This window comes from Adiantum capillus-veneris, chromosome 16 (assembly GCF_014529385.1).
Source record: "Adiantum capillus-veneris isolate H3 chromosome 16, ASM1452938v2, whole genome shotgun sequence".
Taxonomy (NCBI): Eukaryota; Viridiplantae; Streptophyta; class Polypodiopsida; order Polypodiales; family Pteridaceae; genus Adiantum; species Adiantum capillus-veneris.
In genome coordinates, this window is record NC_140946.1 from 44319085 (window position 1) to 44330276 (window position 11192).

Below are 11192 nucleotides of genomic sequence, written 5' to 3' on the forward strand. Positions count from 1 at the left end.
TCTCTCCTAAAGAGCTAGAATCTTTTCATAAGGACCGCAAATGTTGTGGGGAGTAAAGCCATGGTTATCGTCCTTGCCCCAAGAGAATTTCCCGCAATAAGACTCCTACAGCCTCTATGTTTGAAGCTCCAAAAGAGGATGCTCATTGCCAAGGATTTCTCCTTTTCTATGCTTGGGGAAAGATGAAAGAGCATGATGCCTTTATTTCGTTTGACCCCTGTTTCGACTCACAACTTCATATCCACGGAGTTGACCACCAAGCTAGGCATACAAGCCCACAAGATGGGAGATACATTGAAATATGATGGAGCTATCAAGGGACAAGACCTCTCAATTACTCCCTTAATTGGAAAATTGAGGCTTCATGTCCAAAGCTATGTGGACAAAAAGGACTTCTTCATCTCCCCTCTCAAACATGAGAATGTTAATCATTGGGGCACCATGATTTAACTGCATGGCTTCCAACATGAATTTCCTTGAAATGAGAATCTACTTCACCTACAGGGAAAAGAGCATGTACATAGATGGTAATGAGTTGGGAACATCATATCCTTGCAATAAAGGGAATCGACAGGAATTAAAGTTGTCTAATTTCCTAAATGGATCCCAAGATGTTTTCATTGATGACATCCCTAGTGAGTTACCTCTAAAATGAGGGATGATGACCATGCAATTAAGCTCCTACCAGGAAGCTCACTGCTTAACAAGCCTCCTTATCGAGTTTCACAAGCTCAACAAGAGGATATCATGAGGCAAGTGCATGAATTGGTGGAAAAAGGGATGGTGAGGTCTAACTCCTCTCCATTTTGTTGACCATCACTTTTAGTGCAAAAGAAAGATGACACATATGACATGGATCACTAAATAAGATCACTATCAAAAATAGATTTCCCATCCGTGGGTAGAAGATCTATTTGATAAGTTACAAGTTTTGGCTTGACAAATGCTCTAGACACATTCAAACTACTCATGATGGACAAAAATCTTCACGCCATTCAAATGCTCTTGAGGAGTACAAGCGACACCTCCACGTAATCTTTCAAGTTGTGAGAGAGAATAAGCTTTTCATTAATCAAAAGAAAAGTGATTTTTTCCTACAAGAGATTCAATATTTAGGTCACATTATCTCTAAAGATGGCACCCGTATGGATCCAACAAAGTTAGAGATTATAAAAGGATGGCCTAATCCAAGGAATCTACAGGAGGTACGAAGCTTCATAGGTATATGTGCATACTATAGATGCTTCATAGAAAAAATTCTCACTAATAGCAGGATCATTACACGACTTAACAAAAAAGAACGTTAAGTATTCATGGACTGCAAAAGTGCAAGAAGCTTTTGCAAAGCTTAAGGAGAAGCTTATCTCTCAACGTGTGCTCACACTATTAGATCTCTCAAAGAAATTTGAGGTCCAATTTGACGCTTGTGGTGATTGCCTTGGCGCTATTTTGCTTCAAGAAGGGCATGCCATAGCATATGAGAGTCAAAGACTCGACTCCGACAAGTGAGTATTGGGCAAATACAAAAAAAGAGCTACTAGCTATTCTATATGCCCTAAACATGTGGAAACACTATCTCTTGGGGACTCCATTCATCCTACGAATGGATCACAAAGCCTCAAGAACTTCATGACGCAAACCAAGCTCTCCGACAAACAAATGAGGTGGGCAAATTTTCTTTTGCAATTTAAATTTCATATTGCTCACATTGTTGGCAAGCACAATCAAGTGGTCGATGCACTTTCACAACGACCAAGGGTAAATGTGGTGTCTATAGCAACTCACAATGATCTATCTTTTATGATAGATGAGTATGCTACTAACCGAGACTTTAAGTATGTAATTACAGCCTTTACATTAGGGAAGAAAAAAGAACCATTCACCTTGAAGGATGGTTATCTTCCAAACGACAATAGGCTATGTGTTACTCACCCATACAATAAAAAAGTCATGTATGGATCCCATACTTCTCCTTATGAGGGGCAAAAATGGAATCCATAATCTACTCTTCAAGGAGTAGAAATGTATTTCTGTTGCTCTACCATGAAAATTCAACATACAAGAGTATGTTTCAAAATGCGTGGTATACCAAAAGTTGAAATTTGATCGAGGGAAGCATTTTGGATTGTTTCAGTCGCTCGACAGGCTTAACAAGAAAACACACTCTATGCCTGTCAAAAAGACTATTAAGGCACATCAAATGGCAACCCTCTTCAGATCTCAAATTTTCAAGCATGATGGCCTTCCAACATCCATAGTGTCAGACAAAGATCCTAGAATAACCAGTAATTTCTAAAAGGGTCTCTTTAAGAATATAGGAAGTAGATTAGATTTCTCTTTCGGACTATCATCCACAAACGGATGACCAAAGTGAAATAACTAATCTAACGATTCTTGATCTACTAAAAGCCTACGTCATGGAAGTAGATCAACGTTCTCAATGAGATAAAAACCTACCTCTTATAGAGTATGCGTACAACGACATTTTACATACTTCTATGGGGAAAGCACCTTTCGAAGTTAAAGAAGGAAGATCCAAAAGTCCCTTACTATTTAAAGTACATGGGAAGATCTTCGTTGTTGATGAATATAGCCGAGACCTACAAGAATCTTTTCCAAAGATTAAAGGGGTTATATCCATCTCACAAGAAAGGCAAAAAGGGTTGCTGCTAATAAGTACAGAAGAGCCTTAGCCTTTAAGAAAAATGATTGGGTCTTGCTAAAGTTTCTCAAGGCTCATCTGAGGCATACTACGGGCAAGCGTCCTATGCGCCACCAAGAGTATAATGCTAAACTAGCAAAAAGATACTATGGTCCTTAAAATTCTTAAGCCAGACAATGAGATGGTTTATCAATTGAATTTGCCCAACCATTGGCTCATGCACAATGTTTTCCATGAGAACCTACATAAGCCTTACAAAGGAGCACCACCAAAAGAAGCAATAGTTGCAGACCCTCCAAAAATCAAAGATAAAAAAGAAGTACTTCAATCTGAGTCCATCCTATGACATGAAGGATAATATGAACCTTCTCAATGCTTACAATGCTGCACTAGAGTAAGCATATGAAAATGCATTTTAAATGAACAATGTTTTTGTCTTATAAGACTAGTTCTCTTTTTATTGTGCACAAATTTAAATAGTATGCATGCTTAGGATCATGTTTGTGGTGATGCCGTCTTCCAAATACCAAGTAGAACTTGTCACTCTACTTTGGAAGTATGATATGGACTAAAGAGCAGACATGCTTGCGGCAGCTACGTCTCCCAAGCACTAAATGGATTAGTCATCCATCTTGGAATGATGTTGTAGGGTAAAAAGGGATCCTCTACCCGCTAAGAAACATGGACTAATGACTATGCTTTATCTTCGCTACCTCATAGTCGAGGACGACTATGATTTCAAGAGAGAGGTAATGTCATAAAATATAATATCTGACTTTATCAAATGATTTTCTCATATTAAACTGATCATTTAATGTGGGAGAATAAACGGGAACAAGAGTTAGAATAGAGACCTGTGCTTCTAGACCTATCTCAACACGGGACCAAAAGGAGAGATGGTTACTCTTTAGGCTTGTCTTATGACCACATTAGTATGCAAACACCTCCTTCCAAAGGGCCATAAAGCTGTGTTTGCTTATTTTGGTGCATGCATATCTAGCAAGCAGACCATGACTCTCTCTCTCTCTCTCTCTCTCTCTCTCTCTCTCTCTCTCTCTTTGCCTATAAAATTATGTATGTCAATTTGTTTAGCTTTTTATTTGGGCTTGTATGTCTACCAAAGCACACCTAGACCCTGTGTGTGTGTGTGTGTGTGTGTTCAAGAGTCATCGGATAGATCTTTGAGATTGTTCCTATAACATTGAAAGTTCTATTCTCTCTCTCTCTCTCTCTCTCTCTCTCTCTCTCTCTCTCTCTCTCTCTCTCTCGCATGCACGCGTGCACACACACACGGTCTCTTGGGATTCTTCCTACAGTGTTGGAGTTGTTCCTACAATGTCAAAATTTCTCCTCTCTCTCTCTCTCTCTCTCTATATATATATATATATATATATATATATACACACACACACACACACATACACGTTGTCAGGAGTTTTTTGGAGCAAGGGATTGCGCATATGTACATACACATGCATGGTGCATAAAATAAAGGATTGTCCATTTTCCAGAGCCAGGTGGTTACGTGGGGCCCACATCTGCACAGGTAGGACAGGGTGTACATAGTGCATCGATTTTCACTATTACCAGTACCAGTGTGTTTCTTCTATAATAATGAGGAGTTGGTAGCCCGTAAAACTTCTCGAGGAAGCTATCCGCGGGCCGACGACATGAGGTAAGCGAGTGCGTCAGATGGCATCTAGTGGCGCCAGGAGGCCGAACGGGGTCAATATTTTCACGTGTGGATGAGTACGGACACAACGTGGGTGTTTTCTTGTGATAATTATGCAGAAAGGTCATCATGATGACCACTTTTTGGGGCCACTTCACGTGGTGGCAGGATGCATTATTGGAAAGAGCTGAGTGCTAGGTGTGTGCATGGATGCAGCAGGGTGACAACTATGCACTGGGAGGTCAGTTTTTGGCATGTTCGGGGTCCGTTTGAGGTCATCTAAAAGGCCAAGGGTGCCCAAGTAATAAATCTAAGTGTGGGAACTAAAAAACCAGAGAGAAGATGAGAAAAAACGTGGAGAGAAGAGGAGGAACAACCGCAACTGTGTTTTTGCTCATTTTGGAGTCTGTTTTGGCCGTAAATTGCTCATCCGAGGTCGGATTTGAGCACTTTGACACTATAGACTGGGGTTTTGGGCCGTTCCGGACACGATGGCGCTGTCCATTTTGCCAAATTCCTCACTTTTTTTCTGTTGTTTTGGCTGTGTAAGTTTCTCCTATGAGCGAAGCTTCTGCTCCAGTTTGTGATTGTATCTGGCTTATTTTACTCATACTGTGTGAGCTATTTGCCATATTCGTGTTGGCCCAAGCTCTATTGTATCTAAACATCAGAAATTCTTCTCTTTTGAGCTGAGTTTTTTGGGTGTGTGTGTGTGTGTGTGTGTGGAGTGGGCAAGTGGATAGTCTCTCTCCTCTCACTCCATCGGTGTGTTCCCTGTCTCGGCCAGGTGGTTGTGTAAGCCGAGTGGTGCCCCATAGTGTGTGTGTGTATCTTCCCAAGAGTGTGTGTCGGGTTGTTATAGAGGCGTTCTGTGTGTTTCCATCCCGCTCACATTCTTTTGGCGCCCCCACGGAGGATCTTCTTCGAGTACCTTCTGCTTCGAGCTTCAAGCTTCGAGATTCGGGATTACAGGTTGCAGGTTGCAGATTACAGGTTACAGGGACAGGTACAGGTACAGGTGATTCACACAGGTACAGGTAGCTGGAGTACAGTGATATACTAGTAGTGATGTCACTTGTAGTTACTGTGGGTATGCATCACTTGGCACCTGTTTGAGCGCATTGTCTGTTGGATTGTACGTTACTTGTGGAAACTACCATTGTACGCATTTGTGGAGCCATACTTGGGTTTTATTTGGCAGTCCCAGCCATTTTTGAGACTTGGTCTGGAAGATAGTCATTTCTGAGACTTGACTATACGCGATTTGCATTAGCCTTCGTGTGAGGGTCGATAGCGTGAGGTTTTATTGAGCTGGGGGATTCTCAAGTGTGGAGATCCTTTCGGTGATACAGGTAGCTGGAGCACCCTTTTCGTGACCTCGCCATAGGCTATGTACTAGTGATTCCTAATTGATGCTCGGGTTCTATTGTTGGCAGTTTATGCATACATATACAGTCTATATTTTGGGTTCTTACTGCTCTACTTCTGGGGAAACTCTGTCAAAAATTTTCCAAGTTATGATGGCTGGTTTTTTGGTCTTTTGAGCCATTTATGCTGTTATGCTGTTGAAATTTTGGCAAAATCAGAGGATAAGACAGGTGTGCTTTCTTGGGAGCTTCATGGTTGGCTTTAATGGATGATCAAAATGGCCCTCAATTCACTCCTTTTCATTTAACTCAAAGAATCCAGATAAATGTTCATGTGTCCAGGAAGATTTTTGTCCAGCAGCGCATAGTCTTTATGTTCGGGCCAAGAAGATTAAGAGAGATACTCGAATGTCCTTTGCCTGTTGTAATTCCAATGATTAACTATGAAAACTCATTTGATGTGCATGTGTTTGTCCTTATCTAAAGTTGAGCTCCATTGAAGTTTCTGGGGATTGGGTAGTGAAAAGTTTTGGGTTCTTGCACGTGCGTTCAAAGGGGTTCTCAAAGCATCGTAATTTGGGTAGCCATGGCTTTCTCTTATCCAGAGTTTCATGGAAGAAGTGATGAAGATGTGGAAGACTTTTTGGAAAAGATGAAGGTTGCCTACATTAGCAACCAGATTCATGATCCTGCGCAGATGTTACGTCTTCTCCAGATTTGTTTGAAGAGTGATGCACGAGTTTGGTCCAAAGCATTTGAATAGGAGTTGCGTGTGGCTGATCCACCTGTAAGATTGAGTTGGGATAATCTAAGGCATGGATTAGAAGTGGAGTTTGTGAAGGTAGAAGATCCTGACAAGGTGTGGCAAGAAGTGCAAGGTTTGGTGCAAAAGGAAGGTGAGCCAGTAGATGTGTACATACGTAAGTTCCCATTGGTATGGGAGCGGAGGTGCAAGGCCTTAGCACCACAAGTACCCCCGCCTGACATGATGAAAAAGGGCAGGTTCTTGGCTGGTCTTTGGGAAAATATACATTGGAGAGTAGAGCTAAAAAAGCCCAGGACATATGAAGATGCACTAGAGGTAGCAAGGAACAAAGAGTGGAAGCTGAGAAAAATGAGCCAGTTAGGGGTGGAGTCTTTGCCCATGAGGTCTGAATTTCAGCCTATGGACTCTTTACAAGGTCGCCTGCCAGGGGTTCATCATGAACCAGTGGTTCCTGCTACTCCTCAGGTTATGCCAGCAGTGGTCACTACAACAGTGCAAGATGATGGGCTAAGGCAAGACATGAGGCAAGTGGTAGATTTAATGAAGAATTTGAGCCCAAACATGCTAGGTCAAATGGAAAATAATCGAGGTCTAGGGAGGTTTGCAAATCAGCCAGGAGGTGAAGAAAGACCTAGGAATGGTGTTGGACAAAGCAATGGTAGGTTCTGGAGGCAGACGCCCACATGTTATAATTGTGGAGAGTTGGGCCACATCAGCCCGCAATGTGATAAGCCACCAAGGATGGGGGGAGACATGTATCCATTGCCAAGACAGGTGTTAACTAGGTCAAATGATTATGGAATTGAAATTAAGGGAGACGAAGGAACCAGTGGATTAACCAGGGAGGAAAAGGGAAAGACAAAAGTGTTAAGTGTGGTCACCTTGGAGAAGGCATCAAAGCTAGAGGATACATTAGTGATGCCTATTGGGAAGAGGACCACAAAGGAAAAGGAAGGAAGAAGTGCCCCAGGTCCTAGTAAGAAGAAAGGAAAGAGCCATGAAGGCAAGGATGTCAAGGCCAAGAGGAAAAGAAGGGCTCGTCGCAAGTTTCATGTTTCGGATTTTCCACTAGGGGATGGGCAATTAAGCTATGATTTAAAGGAGGATCTGACAAGCAGGAAGGCAGATGTTACTTTTGGGCAGCTTATAGAGATGGTGCCTAAGCTAAAACGACAGTGGAAGAGGATGGTTAACCCAATGGAGAAAGAGCCAGAGAGAGGTTCAGTGAAGGTGTTGGCGATGGATGAGCTACCAGACATTTGTCCAATAGTAGATGTGTGGCATAAAAGGAAAAATCTAGGACAAGGCTATGTTGATGGCGGAGCCCAAATATGTGTCATAACACACTCATGCGTTGAGAAGATGGGTCTTACAGTGACTTGGGTGTCAGGCTTTCAGATTAGATTGGCAAACCATCAAAAAGTAAAATGTTTGGGTGTTGTAAAGAGCTTAGAAGTGGAGGCGTATGATGCAAAGGCGGTGGTTGATTTTCATGTGATGCTAGCAGGATTGGGAGCATATCCTATTATATTGGGTAGACCATGGTTACGTGCAGTGGGAGCTGTTCAGGATTGGCGACGTGGTATAATTAGCCTCTATGGAAAGACAGGTGCCAAGAAGCTATATAATATGGACACAAGGAAACGATTGGAGGATCTCTATGAAGATGAGGATGAGTCTAGTGATGAAGGCTATTCCACAGTGTCTGATGAGGATAGTGATAGTACTACCAGCAGTGATGAGGATGCTGAGGTTGCATCTCTTTTGATGGACAAAGAAATCCAAGAGGATGGTTTAGTTGCATTTGTGAATGAGGTTGAAGATGAAAGTGAAGGGGCTTAAGTGATTGAAGGCCTGATGCAAACCAAGGTTGAATTGTCAAAGAAGCAAGAATTGATGACACAAATGATTAGTGGAGACCTCTCAGCTATGGAGAAGGAGATATATTTGTACAGGCAGATCTATGTTAAAGTATTTGATGGTTTTCTTCATGCAAGGTTGATATATGGAATCTCTATAGGTTTTCCTTGGGAACCAGGTGGAACCTTGATTAAGCTTTTGATGCAAGGAATGCCAAGTGTTTTTGTGTGGAATCCAGGTGGAATGAGCATCTACTAGTGTTGCTCCTGCTGAGCATGAATGCTCTAGCAGGCTAGGGGATGGGCAAATTATGTCAGGAGTTTTTTGGAGCAAGGGATTGTGCATATGTACATACACATGCATGGTGCATAAAATAAAGGATTGCCCATTTTCCAGAGCCAGGTGGTTACGTGGGGCCCACATCTGTACAGGTAGGAAAGAGTGTACATAGTGCATCGATTTTCACTATTACCAGTACCAGTGTGTTTCTTCTATAATAATGAGGAGCTAGTAGCGCGTAAAAATTCTCGAGGAAGCTATCCGCGGGCCGATGACATGAGGTAAGCGAGTGCGTCAGATGGCATCTAGAGGAGGCCGAACGGGGTCAATATTTGCACGTGGATGAGTACGGACACGATGTGGGTGTTTTCTTGTGATAATTATGCAGAAAGGTCATCATGAGGACCACTTTTTGGGTCCACTTCACGTGGTGGCAGGATGCATTATTGGAAAAAGCTGAGTGCCAGGTGTGCGCATGGATGCAGCAGGGTGACAACTATGCACTGCGAGGTCAGTTTTTGGCATGTTCGGGGTCCGTTTGAGGTCATCTAAAAGGCCAAGGGTGCCCAAGTAATAAAGCTAAGTGTGGGAACTGAAAAACCAGAGAGAAGACCAGAAAAAACATGGAGAGAAGAGGAGGAACAGCCGCAACTGTGTTTTTGCTCATTTTGGAGCCTGTTTTGGCTGTAAACTGCTCATCCGAGGTCAGATTTGAGCACTTTGACATTGTAGACTGGAATTTTGGGCCATTCTGGATGCGATGGTGCTGTCCATTTTGCCAAATTCCTCACTGTTTTTTTGCTATTTTGGCTGTGTAAGTTTCTCATATGAGCGAAGCTTCTGCTTCAGTTTGTGATTGTATCTGGCTTATTTTACTCATACTGTGTGAGCTATTTGCCCTATTGGTGTTGGCCCAAGCTCTATTGTATCTAAACATCAGAAATTCTCCTCTTTTGAGCTGAGTTTTTTGGGTGTGTGTGTGTGTGTGTGTGTGTGTGTGTGTGTGTGTGTGTGTGGAGTGGGCAAGTGGATAGTCTCTCTCCTCTCACTCCATCGGTGTGTCCCATGTCTCGGCCAGGTGGTTGTGTAAGCCGAGTGGTGCCCCATAGTGTGTGTGTGTATCTTCCCAAGAGTGCGTGTCGGGTTGTTATAGAGGCGTTCTGTGTGTTTCCATCCCGCTCACAACGTGTATGTGTGTGTGTGTGTGTGTGTGGGGGGGGGGGGGGGGGGTGGTCTATTAGCCACCTATTTTGTGTGGTTCCAATGAGATAACAAACCAGTGTAACCAGATGATCCTAGTGATGCCAATAGGTTGATAATGTTTTTATGTTATAGTCTATACTACAAATTGGGGATGAGTCATGTAATAGATGCAAAAGAGAGAAGCAATGCATTCATTGGTTCAAGACATGAAAACTAATCCTATAAAAGACATCAAAAGTCTTCAGCTTGTTACTCTTTACCCTCAAAGGCCTAGAACTCTGATTGAGCTACAACCCATGACTCCAATCCTCACTGTAGTTAACATATCCAAAGAAAAAGCTTGTACATATTCATTTTCTCTTCTTCTAATCAGGCTTTGGTGTTTATCCTTCCATTGTACCCTTCTCATCTTCTTCATCATCCCATTTTCAATTTTCATCGTCATTATCCTCACCTCCACCACCAACATGGCCCTCCAATTCCTCCATCATCACCTACGCCCTCCTCATTTGCAACATCATCGTGGCTGTCCTCTTCATCATCCTCATCCTCATCATCTTTCTTCTCGGTAAGAGCAAGCCAAACACTTGTGTCCTTCCACTGCATCCTCTCTTGCTCATATCTAGTCCTTGCACAGACTCTCCATATAGCATAGAGTTGGCCTCACCATGCTCCTCAAAAGTAACCGAGTCATTTGCTATGTTAAACAACTCAAAATTCAAGCAAGGTTCGATGTCATGAGCTTCACAGATACGCATGATAAAACTGGCTTGTTTGTCAAAAAGAAGGAATGTGCATGCCTTGACATAGGCAAAACAAAGAAGGACAATGCTAGAAGGTTAGTTTTGAGGGCTTGGGCTTGAATCTTGATACACGTGCAGCAGCAGCAAATCTCCACAGTCCTTGTTAAAAGTAGAGAATGGAAGCAAAACCATGCTTGATAACATTGAAGCAACCTTCATGAAACTCGAATTTCACACAGAAATGCAGCACAAAAAGCTTTTCGATGTGGTAGGGCTTGCAGAGGGCTTAAGAAATGAGGCCAAACACGAAGTACTTGGCCATTCCCATGGCGAGTTTCGTAGTTCTTGTAGCTACACAGAACATTTGCAGTTTTGGTAGTGGCCTGGATACTCCTCTCTGCACTCGAATAGTGCGCCTCAGCCTCTCTTTCTTTGCTTTGTCTGTGAGTGCATCTACTCGTAGTAGATCTCTCTCTCTCTCTCTCTCTCTCTCTCTCTCTCTCACACACACACACACACACACACACACACACACACACACACACACACACACACACACACACACACACACACAAGCGCCCAAGTGTGACCCAAAACGGGCACGTGCTGCTGCAAGTTGAGCAAGTAGAGATTGGATCGA

The 11192-nt window shown here is 42.8% G+C and overlaps 1 pseudogene; it reads right to left on the reverse strand.

Moving 5' to 3' along the window:
* Positions 1–10192: 10192 nt before the first annotated feature.
* Positions 10193–10783, reverse strand: LOC147438941 (uncharacterized; annotated as a pseudogene).
* Between the last annotated feature and the right edge of the window lie 409 nt (positions 10784–11192).